Below are 13649 nucleotides of genomic sequence, written 5' to 3' on the forward strand. Positions count from 1 at the left end.
AGAAGCTAGAAGAGATGGCTGCACGCATGGAGGCTGAGAAATTCACGGGCAAAAACGACTACGGCTTATGGAAAATGAAGATGAAGGCTGTGCTAATTCAACAAGGCATTGCAGCGGTGATTCCCTCGGCAGATCCGGCCGGTAAAGGGAATGAGCCAGTCCTAGATGAGAAGGCTCAGGCCAAGCTTGAAGATATGCAGATGAAGGCCCATAGCGCGGTCGTTTTGTGCCTGGGTGACAAGGTTTTAAGGGAAGTGCAATCGGAGACTACGGCGGCTGGAATCTTGGCCAGATTGGATGAGGTTTACATGGATAAATCTCTGGCTAATCGGTTATATTTGAAGAGGAGACTTTACTCTTATACCTTCACCGATGAGAAGTCCATAATGGAGCAGCTCGAGGATTTTTCAAAGGCAGTGGATGATCTTGAGGCAATCGATGGCAAGATCAAAGATAAAGATAAAGCGATCCTTGTTCTAAATGCATTGCCTAACTCCTATGATCAGATGTGAGATGCCATCTTGTATGGGAGAGATAAGGTGTTATCTATGGCCGAGGTACATGTGCGTTGATGGCAAAAGAATTGCAAAGATGCGCTCCCAGAAAGACAGAGTCTCAGCCAGAATCTTTGAATATCAAGAAATTCAACAAGAAGAAGTTTAAAAAGAAGGGAGGTGAATCAAAGAGTGAGACTTATGGAACCAAGGAGGCTAGGAGCTGCTATTGGTGTAAGAAACCTGGACATTTAAAGCGTGATTGTTTTGCTTGGAAGAAGAAGCAAGCGGCAGAAGGTGCATCTCACTCTAATGTTGTCAATGGTGAAACTGATGAGGAGCATGAGGTGATGAATATTATGGAAAGGGATGAGAAGTGGTCTTGGATAATGGACTCGGGATGCTCCTTTCATATGTGTCCTCATGAAGATTGGTTTCAAGATTTGGTTGAAACATCAGGCACGGTTCTGCTGGGAAACAATCAGACATGCTCAATTAAGGGAATTGGAAGTATTTTCTTGAGAATGCATGATGGATCTGTGAAGAAGCTAACAGATGTCAGGTTTATTCCTCAGGTCAAAAGGAATTTGATCTCCCTTGGGACTCTTGAAAAGAAATGTTTCTCATTCACATCAGAAAAAGGTGAGATGAGAATATGTAAGAATTCCAGAACCCTGATGATTGCTCAAAGAGTTGGGAGCCTCTAACACTTGCAGGGCCACTGTGGTGAATGCAGAAGCTAATTCTATAATAAGAAATGATCTGAGGAGCTGGCACCTCAGACTTGGGCATCCAGCAGAGGGTACAATCAAAGCACTAATCAAGAAAGGACTCATAGAAGGTGATGGGTCTGAGCAGCTTGGAATCTGTGAGGATTGTCTGCTTGGAAAGGCTAAGAAGCTCTCATTCCCTAAGGGTAAGCACACCTCAGACTCAGTTCTTGATTATATACATTCGGATTTATGGGGGCCTGCACCAGTGATAAGTAAGAGTGGTGGTAGATTTTATATGTCTATCATAGATGATTGGTCAAGAAAGGTGTGGGTTTATGTTCTTAAGGAAAAATCAGATGCTTTCAAGACCTTTGCAGCCTGGTGTAAGGAGGTGGAGGTTGAGAAAGGGACATGTCCGAAGGTGTTGAGAACTGATAATGGGCTTGAATATTTGTCAAAGGAGTTTGATCAATTCTGCAGTGAGAGAGGTATCAAGAGGCACAAAACCGTCCCAGCCAATCCACAACAAAATGGTGTGGCTGAGAGAATGAATAGAACTCTTATGGAGAGGGTGAGGTGCATGTTATCATCCTCTGGTGTGAGCAAATCTTTCTGGGGAGAGGCTGTCTGTACAGCCGCATATCTGATCAACAAATGTCCTGCTTCTGGGATCCAGGGAGAAATTCCAGATGAGAAATGGCATGGTGGGAGTTGTGACTACTCAAAGCTAAGACCATTTGGGTGCAAAGCCTTTGCACACCAGAAACAAGGCAAACTGAATCCAAGGGCAGTGCAGTGTATAATGCTAGGATATCAGAGAGGTGTGAAAGGTTATAGGCTATGGAGCATTGAGCCAGGGCACCAAAAGGTCATTGTGAGTAGGGATGTGGTCTTCATTGAGGACTTGATGCCCCTCTTGAAAGCCAAGACTCAGGTGGAGTCTGGAGATGTAAGAGTTTCTGGCAGTGATCACTTTGAGGTGGAGTCTGAGCAGGTGGTAGCTCCAGTACATACTGAGCCTGTTATTGAGCTTAGTGATGATTCAGAAGGAGATTTTGAGACTCAAGAGGAGTCCTCTGAACAACACCAGCAAGATCAGAGTGATCTGGAAAACTACCAGCTAGCAAGAGACAGACAGAGAAGGGAGAATGTGAGGCGTCCTGCAAGATATAGAGATTCAGAGATGTTGTTTTTTGCATTACATATTGTTGAGCAGTTGGAGTTGAATGAGCCTGCATCATATGCTGAAGCTATTAAAGGGCCAGATAGTAAGCAATGGGTGCAAGCAATGAAAGAGGAACTTGACTCTCTCATCAGCAATAAGACCTGGACACTTGTGGACAAAGCTGAGTTCAGAAAAGTGATAGGATGTAAATGGGTGTTCAAAAAGAAATTTGAAACAGCTGGATCTCAAAAGGTTAGGTTCAAGGCAAGGTTGGTGGCTAAGGGCTACAACCAAGAAGAAGGGATTGACTTCAATGAAGTGTTCTCACCAGTTGTGAAACACAATTCTATCAGGGTGCTTCTGTCAGTAGTTGCTAAAAGGAATTGGGAGTTGGAGCAGTTAGATGTCAAAACTGCATTCCTTAATGGAGATTTGCAAGAGACAATATATATGTCACAGAAGTACCCGGATAAGAAGAGAAGGTTTGTTTGCTCAGAAAAAGCTTGTATGGTCTGAAACAAAGCAGCCGACAGTGGTATTTGAAGTTTGGAGAAAGCTTGACCAAGCTGGGATTCACAAGGTCATTGTATGATAGTTGTGTCTTTGTGAAGAAAAAGCTGGGAATGCAACCGGTGTACCTTCTACTCTATGTAGATGACATGCTGATTTCTGGAGCAGATATCAATGAAATCAACAAGGTGAAAGCTCAACTTAAGAAAGATTTTGAAATGAAGGATTTGGGCATTGCTAGAAGAATCTTGGGTATGGATATAATCAGGGACAAAGAAAGTAAGAAGATTTGGCTATTTCAAACTGATTATATTCAAAAGACACTCAACAAGTTCAAAGGAGACAACATGAAAGCAGTGTCTACACCACTTGCAGTTCATTTCAAACTCTCAAAAGAGCAAAGGCCGAGGAATGAGGCAGAGAAGATGGAAATGGATCTGATACCATATTCCAGAATAGTTGGGAGTCTTATGTACATGATGATCTGTACAAGACCAGATATAGCACATGCTATAAGTGCTACTAGCAGATATATGACTGAGTATGGCAGACAACATTGGAATGCATCGAAGTGGACCATGAGATACTTGAAGTCTGCTGAGAAGTTGGGAATACTCTTCAGTGGTGGAGGAAAGGATGAAAATGAGCCACTGACTGGTTATTGTGACTCAGATTATGCAGCCAATATAGACACCAGAAAATCTCAGACAGGTTACATATTTACTTTACATGGTTCAGCAGTGTGTTGGAAGTCTTCATTGCAGAGTGTGGTTGCTTTATCAACCACGGAGGCTGAATATATGGCGCTTACTTCTGCTGTGAAGGAGAGTAAATGGTTATTGGGATTGATTTCTGACTTTGGGATAAGGCAGGATGGAGTTTCCATACACTGTGATAACAATGGTGCTATATGCTTATCCAAACATCAAATGTTTCATGAAAGGAGTAAGCATATAGATGTTAGACTTCACTTTATTAGAGATGAAGTGGAAAGTGGGAGGATAAGGGTGGTAAAGATCAGCACTGCACATAATCCGGCAGATATGTTAACTAAAGCTTTGAGCAAAGAAAAGTTTGAATATTGCTGCAAGCTTGTGAACTTGTGTGTGGTGAAGTTTTGAAGGCTTGAGATGGCCGAGTGTATTGACCAAGGTGGAGATTGTAGATTGTGGTCGAATACACACTTTAGCAAAGGAGAAGGAACCGCATGTGCACTAAAGCTAAGCATGGAGCAGCGTGTGTGCATGCGGGTGCATGGAGCGTTACAGTGAGCTACATATCATCAGATCAAGAAGTTCAAAGATTCAGTTGAACTCATTAGCTGTCTGAAGTAGTTATAACTGATTGTGTGAAGTCTTTTTCACTTAGTTTTAGCTTCCTATCTTTGTATATATAGAGGAAGTTAGTTTGATAGAAGGGTGATCAATTCTTGTTTGTAAAATCTCTCTGCACATTCGAATAAAAATAGTTTCCAATCAAAAGGGTTTCTTCTATCGTTCTTCATTCTAGTTCATGCGTGTGAGTTTTCAGTATACATTTAATATATCACAACAGAGCTTGATCATGGATGATGTGAAGGTGAAGCTCTGCTTTGTCTCCCTCAAGATTGCGCGGTGGGGTATTCACTTCTCCTCTTCCTAATTGTTTTTTGTTAACCTAATTCTGGATTATGAATCTTAATTGGGGATCGGTGAACATTCACAAGTTTTTGCTTCGTGTTGTTTGTTTCTACGTATTTTGGATTATACACGATTTGCTTCGGCAGTTCGAACTTTGAAACATTTAGGATCTGATAAGTTTAAATTACAACAATGTGTTTGTGCAAAGTTCTAAGTAAGGTATTTGTGGAACACATAAATGCTTGTATCAGATCACTTGATTGAAATGAGGACAAGTTTTAGAGAAACTCCATTTGGTATCTAAACGCCTAAATGTTGGCATCTGATCTATCCATTGGCACCACTGGAAATTAGTTTTAGAAATTTAGTTCCTGAAATGAGTCTAAACCTGGGAAAAATTCCACGAAAGTACCTCCTGGGAGGTAGTATCCGTCGTTTGTTCCCGCAAAAAAAAAATTTCCAGAGAGGGGAAAGACGCGAGAAGCTCACGCGTGTATCCATATTAAACACGCGTTACACTCATGCGTGTTTCAATTAAACACGCGATTTGCTCATGCGTGTTTGAATTTATACACGCGATTTGCTCATGCGTGTTTAAATTTATACACGCGATAAGCTGATGCGTGTTTAAATGAATCAAATTACGAGGCTTCTGCCCTCTTCCTCACTCCCAGCTTCTGCCTCTTCCTCAAACCATGAACCCTAAATCTTATACCCAACTAAAATATGCCAATAATAATCGAAACTAAGGGTAGAAAGTTACCTAACAACACTTCAAATTGGAATGGGAGCATCTAAATGTCGGATTAGGGTTCGATTTTTGTTGGGTCGGAAGAATGGGGCGACGGAGGCAGAAGCAGCCTCCAATGTTTTTCGCGTTCTGTGAGAGGCAGAGAGCCTAGACTGATTTTGTATCCAAGGGAGACACGCATCAGCCTAATGCGTGTATGTTTAGACACGCGAGAGGAGAATGCGTGTATGTTTAGACACGCGAGAGGAGAATGCGTGTATGTTTAAACACGCGTGAGCTTCTCGCGTCTTTCCCCTCTCTGGAAACTTTTTTTTTTGCGGGACCAAACGACGGATACTACCTCCCAGGAGGTAGTTTCTTGGAATTTGGCCTCTAAACCTGATCAGTATTGGAGTACTTTTTTGCTCTGGCTGGGTATTTCTTAGGTTGTAGTTGGAGAGGAAATGTGCAATTAGAAGATGAGTTTAAAAGAAAATTGTAATGGAAGTTTAGAGTGTTTGCCATTGTAGAGGATAATAAGGAGAAAAGAGATGACATCTTCAGCACATGGAAGCAAGTTTGGTGCATATACTAGGGTCCTTCAAAACAATGCATATTTCGGGATTTGGATAGTTGTTGTGGGTGATTCTTTAGTTATCTTTACAGTGTTTAGTCACCACGAATGAAAGCTGTGTACTAATCTTTAGACTGGGGTGCATTAGATTGATTCATTCTGACATAAACAAAGACAATACCAATCTGATAAGAACTGTAACCGAAAAAATAATCTCTTTGGATATGAAGTGAATATATTTGTATGTATGATCCGTGGTTTGTTTTGCTAGAGTATGAAACGCTTAATATGATTACAAATTTACAACTAACACAGCTGTAAGGGTATTTGATATCTATATGTGGATCTGGAACTTCAGTAATATCAGTTTGATGCTGAACAATAAACATTCATTACCATGATTAGGTAATTGTCTTGTTCAAATGTGCAATAATGTGATGCAATCGTACTCTTCAAAGTTTTCTATGATCAGGAATGAATTCTTATTATGTGAACATCATTTTGCAAGTTTCCTGTGTATGACTTGAGAAGCTTTTCCTTATTTACTTGCTTGAAATCAGCTCTCAGGAGATCTGGAAAAGGAAATTAGCTTAGGTGTAGTTATGTGCTTCTAGATGGCATCACTCATATGAAGGACTTTGTGTAAGATCGCGATGAAACAAAGCGATACTTTGCCTTAGATTAAGATGAATCTAGTGGCAGTGAGTCTAGTGACAACCCCCTTGTAAACGAAACACTGACCTAACAAAAACAGCAGAGATGAATTTCTTCATAATGGTTAAACTCTATCCGTTTTCAAACTTTCATTAACTGTCCCTTTCTGCAGGAATTTTCCTTGACGAATGAGCTGTTCCTTGTCCCATAGATGATAACTCGACCAGCTGATTTGGGTCGGTCATACTTGTCCATATTTTGAATTCGAACTTTAGAGTAATACTTGAAATTTAGGCCATCACATAATTATGTTTTGTTTTAGCTGTTCAGTTTTGTAGCAACAACCCAGAGCTATTACATAATTGATGAAGTCCTTTTGCTAACCATGTCTCTCAGGAATGAACAAGGCAGGACTCGCGGAATGCATTGTTCGAGCTGTCAATTCGTGTCATCCTCATCTACACCCCGTGTTATATGAGAGGTAATGATTCTGTTTCGTCACCTGTTATGTGATCAATAATTATACTTCGACCTAAAATATTGTTTTGATTTCACCAAATGAGTCTTTGTCTATGAAACATGAGATATTAAAGATGTATTGACTAAACGCCTGGATTTCATGTTTGGTCACTCTCCTTACCCTTGAATTGTTTCCTACTTTGTAGGACATGGAGGCGTACAAATCGAAATCCACGGAGAACACGTCACCGCTAATGAAGAGTAACATCGATGGTACCAGAGTCGAACCGAGGTATACCCTTGAACTTAAGTGTAGAAGGGACTAGACATGGATTTGTCTCCCCAGTGGATATGATGATTGTGATTTCTTACTTTAAATGAAGAAATTATTGAGATACTTATGGTTGTGTTTGAGAAGTGCAAATGTCCTATGTTGATATTTCAGGGAATGAAGTGACAACTCTGGATTTTGAATTATCATATAGTGTCTACTGCTATAGTCTTCTCACTATTAATTTTTAGGGACTACTATTATTTTTCTTGTCCGTTTACAGACTGTTTGTAACAATAATATGTTACCTAACTAAATTCTGGATATGATACTGATTATGACATGACATAATTGACTATATAAGCTTTTATTAGTTCTGCTAGTGACTTTACCAACATGAATAGTAGTTTGCTTTGTCCAATCTTATAAATTTATAAACTCTATTGGTCCTGTCATTAACCGTCACATTTTTTAAAATGTGAAGCAAACAGGGTGAAAATATAGTAGAATGTGAATTTTACTTTTATACTCCCTCCGTCCTTCAAATATTGTCCTACTTTCATCCGGCATGGATTTTAAGAAATATAATTAAAAATGAGTTGAAAAAGTTAGTGAAATGTGAGTTATACTTTTATATATTAGTTTTATAATAAAATGCGAGTAGGAATGAGTTAGTGGAATATGAGGTGCACTACCAAAAATGGTAAAAAGTGAAATGAGACAAATTTTGTGGGACGGACGGAAATAGAAAAATAGGACAAACTTTCAGGAACAAAGGGAGTAGTATTTTTTAGAGAAATATGGAGTATTGAATAAGTTAATGAAGTGTGATATTACTACTAGTATTCAAATAAGATATTTAATAACAAACATTTTAAAATGACAAAATGAAACATTGAATAGTGGATAAAGATATAATATAGTAGTACTACTATACAACTTAAAATAAAATAAAACTATATATGATTGAAAATTCATATTGTGAACTTTTTAGAATAGTATCTGATTAATATCAATGGCGGATAAAAAAAAACACACAAAGAAAACAACAAATACAAAACCAGAACCGAAACAGAAAATAAACTAATATTGACCCGAATAAATAAGAGAGAAACAATCCTCATAATGAGGTCGTATCAAACTATCGTTCACAAAACATGATTCCGTGGATACTGACTCTTGTACTATAGTGAGATCGAACATAGTAAAATAGGACACATCTCCGGTATCGTAAATCAGAGATTCAGAGGTGGTGTGGCGAACGACATTGACAATTGATCGTAGATGAAGAATAGAAGTGAACTTAACCCCAAAAATTAAGGTGGAGCTATCGTACCATGAGGTCCACGCCATCTTTAAAAGTCGAATTCAATAGAGTTTTGTTTAGGCTTTATGAGCCAAAGCTATGACATTCGACCCACAACCCATGTGGGTTCTTCCATTGTACAAACACATTGTCTACTATTTCATCAATCATCATAGACTAAGAATCTCTGAGCATTTCATTGCGATGGGAATCTTTTCAGTAATGGGAAATTAAACTTTTTAGGGACGCTGTTCAAAATTTTTCCCAAACAATCTATTATTGCTGAAATGGGAATGTTACATGAAATAATTACGATTTACGATTAATCAGTGTTGCTCCTAAAAAATGATTACTTTGTGATGTATCTTTTGGAAATGTCGATTTAAAACATTGAAAAATGGATCTTCAAAAATCACTTGTACCTTAAATACTCGTATGGCATAAAACGTAGGCTTTGGCGAAAATGATAACTCATGCTTTTGTTGTACTAGTATTTTTTAGCTTACACGCGAAAATGAATATATTCTTTTGTGATATTAAAAAAGTCAAATGGACGAATTGCCTAAAACGTTATGCTGAATTCTGGTCATTCTCGTACTTTTGAAAATCAGCTCAAAAAATTATGAATTTTGGATTTGTTTTGAAATTATTATATGGTAAATTTGTTTGGTGAAATTAAATATGGATATGATATCCAGGAAATCACATAAGTGGATGTCACAATCGATGAGTTAAACGGTGTCATCTATTTATATAGAAAATGACTTCCTTCGATAAAAGAAATCGACTTATTGAATTTTTTGTTGATGTGAAATAAGTCAAAGAAATCTGACTTATTGAATTTTTTGTTGATGTGAAATAAGTAGTAGTACATAGTTACAACCTAAAATTGATGATTATTTCAAGCTGATTTTTAAAATTAAGGAGTATAATTTTTTTAAGATTTGTCGGCATTTTTTTAGCACAAACATCTCAATGTCTATATGATCTCTTTAGTTCAAATATAAAGACTAAGACCATCTCTAATAGTACTTTAAAATTCAAATAGAGTAAATAATTAGTGTAAACGATTGGAGATGCCCTAATTGTTCAAATATACATAAACTATAGGCTAATTCATGTCATTATTATCAATTTTGAAGTGGTTAAAAATATAATTTCCCATTTCGCCCAAATCGAATCCAAGATGATATGCCGGAATATCCAAAAATGATGTCTGTCTTGGTCTAGGCATGTCGGGATATTTAAAACTAGACTAAAATGATACTCCTCATTTCATAAAGAAATATATAAAAAGTTCAAACGAAATATAAAAAGTTAATACTCCGTATAATTAATCATTAAAACGGCATAATTTCAATACTAAATTTGTCATATCATCTTCACATCATTTAAAATTATCACTTGACACAGTGAAAAATTGGCTGCACACTAAAATTCATTAGTACTCAATGCAATATCCTTTCACTAGATTCAAAACTAATGGTAAAGAGTAAAGACTATAGACCTTCAAATAATCACAGTGAAAACTATATTTGGTAGCACGTATTATAATTATTTTTGCAATGAGAGAATGTTATGTGGCATTTTGTCATGTACGGAATAAACGAGACATGACAATTCCTAAAAAGTATATAAATTTTCTAATTTTAAAATAGTTAAACAACACATTACTCTTACGCGCCATTTTATTTATAACTTATACTATTATAGTAGGAGTACATTACTAATGTGTGAATCACACTCTACACTAATATTACTTACACTACCATTTATCTCTCTCATACTGTATTAATTATACATTAAAATTTATATCGGACTAAATGTTCATACTTTACAGGAACCGAAGGAAAATTATTTATTAAAATTATAAAATACTCCTTGTTATGGCTAGCTCAATGGTTACGTAGCAGTAGCAGTAGCAGTAGCAGTAGCAGTAGCAGTAGCAGTATACTTTATCCAAAATTTTATGTCTTTTTTTTTTACAGTTCAACTCTTTAAATGCGTACCAAATTTCGAGGAATTTAATCTCTCTATAACAACAATAAATGAGTGGTCAAACCAGTATTGGATAATTATTAAAAATCGAGGACCATTATATGATTTGGACATCATCTATTTAAAGTTTTCAACTATAGTAAGGAGTAAGTATTAATTATTTATATTACCGGTAAATTCTATTTTTTGTTCTAATGTTTGGTCTATACTCTATATTAATATCCACGTTAGAAATATCAATTCCAAAATCTAAATCTACAAAAATCATGTCGCCTAATATTCGACGCATCGTGTAGAATATTTAACAAAATGTTAATCTTAATTTGAATGCATTATTCTTTTATTGTCGACCTTGATTCGCAAACTCAAAAAAAAATGAGAACTTTTGAAATTACAATATGACAATATAACTGATATATAGTACTATCACATGACAATTTTGATTTTACTCCTAAAGTCTTCTACTATACAAATATCAGCACAAGGTTAAACAAAACCAATGTAGTAATTAAAGAATATTATTGTGTCAATACAAATTACTGTACATCATCTTTCAAATCTAATTCGAGTATTCGACCATTACCTAATCATGCAAATTTGTTGATGCATACATATACAATTAAAATGCTGACAAAATTATTTATAATTTAATTATATATTTATAAAAAATAATTTAAATCTAAAGTATATATTGATTTATGTAGTAAAAGAATTAAAAATAGTTGGTAATTTTTTAGATAAATAATTATTCAGTCACTTATATATGAACCACAAACTCCGAACGTCAAACAAGAAAATGCATCATCAAGGACGGAGCCAACCTTTGGCTAGCCAAGTCAAATGCCCCCGTCACCTCTCCTCACCTATGTATGAATTTATGAATTTTTAAATATATCTAACAATATTCATTAAATGCTTCTTTTTATTAAATTCTCAAAATTACTCCATACATCTTTGTGCATCAAAAACCCATTTTATTTATTTTTTATTTTTTATAATGTACCATTAAAAATAAAAGTGAGTTAATTGCGATACAAATGGAATGGGAAATAATGAGCTACGAATGAAGCATGATTAGTTGAAAAATAATGTGACTATAATGCAGACGAGATCTATTTAAAATAACTTAATTATTAGAAACATGATTTACAAAGGAAAGAGGCTGCTCCCCAGCCATTTACACGTCAACTTCACATCACAACAAGCATCCCACTAAATTCCCTCTAAACCTCTAATATAACCTTGCACACGTTTCTATCCGCCGTTCCATATAAACAATACTCCCTTGTTGTGCCCGCAGGGGCGTAGTGCAGTTGGCAACGGAGGGGCAGATCTTGCTGCAATACTCCCTTGTTGCACTCCAAGGCCATCTGGAACCCTGTCTCTTAATCGTCTCATCCCTTAACTATTCATGGGCCTCATTGTACTTTTCACTCAATCTTTTAACTAAGAAACAGAACCTGCAACCCTCCATCTCTTATCCGTCTCTTAACTTACTATTCATTCAATTTCATTTTTTATTTTTATTTCCAACAAATTCAATTAATAAAAACACATTTCATTAAATAAAATAAAATTACAACATAAAATAAAAATATAACTTAAAATTAAAAAAATATAATTAAAATCCTAAAAAAAATAAAAATTACATAATTTAAAATACAATTTTATAGAAATTAAAAAAAAATCTACTCCGCCGGCGAATCATCCCCTGAAGGAGGTGGCGGTGCACTCAAGCTACATGGAGGCGGAATACCAATTTGTCTTGCCATATACTCAATTCCGGCAAGATGGGCTTGATATTGTGGAAGCGTCATGCGTGAAGTGTCCACCATCGTGGCGGTCAAGTACATTGACAAATAGGGTGTTCGAGCCCGAGACCGAGCCCGCCTGGCTTGATTCGCCTCGGCCCCTCTTCCCTCTAGCCGCCTTCGCCGCCTTGTTCTCTTGCGGCCGACGACGCCCACGGGAGGACCCCCGGCATCGTCTGCCGTGCCCTCAACCTCCTGCGAGGCAACCTCTTGTGCGGCGTTGCACGAACTGCCCCCACTAGACGAGTATTGGCCACCCGCCGTGTGCTTCGTGCACTTCGAGGTCGAGTCCGAGCTGGACCGGACACCGCCGACCTACCTTTCCTCGTCTTTGACGGTCTCCCAAACATCGACATGTCTGAATTCTTTGTCGGTGTCTTTGAAATAGTCTCGCAAAGCCGATCTCAGAATGTCGGCTCCCGTGGCTCCACTTTGGTAATGAGCCGCTTCGTTCTTGTAGATGCCGCAGAATTTTTTGACATCTTTGTCGACTCGGTCAAAGTGAGCGCGGAGCATCTTCAATGTGCGGCGGCGGGACCCCTTCAGCTTAATCTCGTTGTAGGCCTCGGTGACCTTTTCACAGAAGCACTTCCGGGTTTGTTGATTCCCGACGATGGGATCGTACGAGACGCTGATCCAGGCGTTGTACACAACCATCGTGTCCTTGTGGCTATACGGATGTCGGCCTGAGCCTCTTCCTCCACCGCCCTGGAGCTTCCACCGTCTCGTCCTCCTTCCAGAGTGGGTTCATCCGGATAATCCTCCCGAATTTGGGATAATCCCTGCGAACTCCTCGGGAAGGAGGGACGAGCGTATGCATCAACGTCAAAATGGGATGGATGGTACCCCACCGGCGTCGACGAGACCTGGTGCCCGGCGTCGACGAACTGGAGCCGGAACCACCCAAGACATTGTACATGCCCCCAGTCGCCAAACGTGTTGATGTCAAACCCGCCGGAGCCGCCACCGCCACCGCCATAGTTGCAGTCGCCAGACATTTTGTGATGACAATTGGAGAGGTTAGATGAAAATTGGAGAGGAAATGAAGATGATTTGGGAAGAATAGATGTGTATTTGTGTGTGAAATGGGGATGATATATGAGTATTTATAGAGTAAAAAAAGGAAAACGGTCGAAAAACGATAATATTACCGTTTTCGATTTTTATTTATTTTATTTTTTAATAAATTCGATTTTTTTTAAAAAAATGATTTATTGCGTCAGCGTGACGAAGCCCACTCGCTCGCGTCACGCATGGCGCCGGAGCGCGCTACGTCGCGCGAGCGCGTTGCGAGACAGCCCGCGATCCGTCTCGGTGGGACGGGCGTCTCGGCGAGACTGGGACG

General features: G+C 38.1%; 1 long non-coding RNA gene across 1 annotated transcript; it reads left to right on the top strand.

Annotated features, from left to right (window-relative positions):
* Window positions 1-4167: 4167 nt before the first annotated feature.
* Window positions 4168-7525, top strand: LOC121795320. Its single transcript, XR_006049450.1, has 4 exons — window positions 4168-4500; window positions 6632-6695; window positions 6856-6940; window positions 7125-7525. It is a non-coding gene; the product is annotated as an uncharacterized LOC121795320 (long non-coding RNA).
* The last annotated feature ends 6124 nt before the right edge of the window (window positions 7526-13649 follow it).

This window comes from Salvia splendens, chromosome 3 (assembly GCF_004379255.2).
Source record: "Salvia splendens isolate huo1 chromosome 3, SspV2, whole genome shotgun sequence".
NCBI classification, from domain to species: domain Eukaryota; kingdom Viridiplantae; phylum Streptophyta; class Magnoliopsida; order Lamiales; family Lamiaceae; genus Salvia; species Salvia splendens.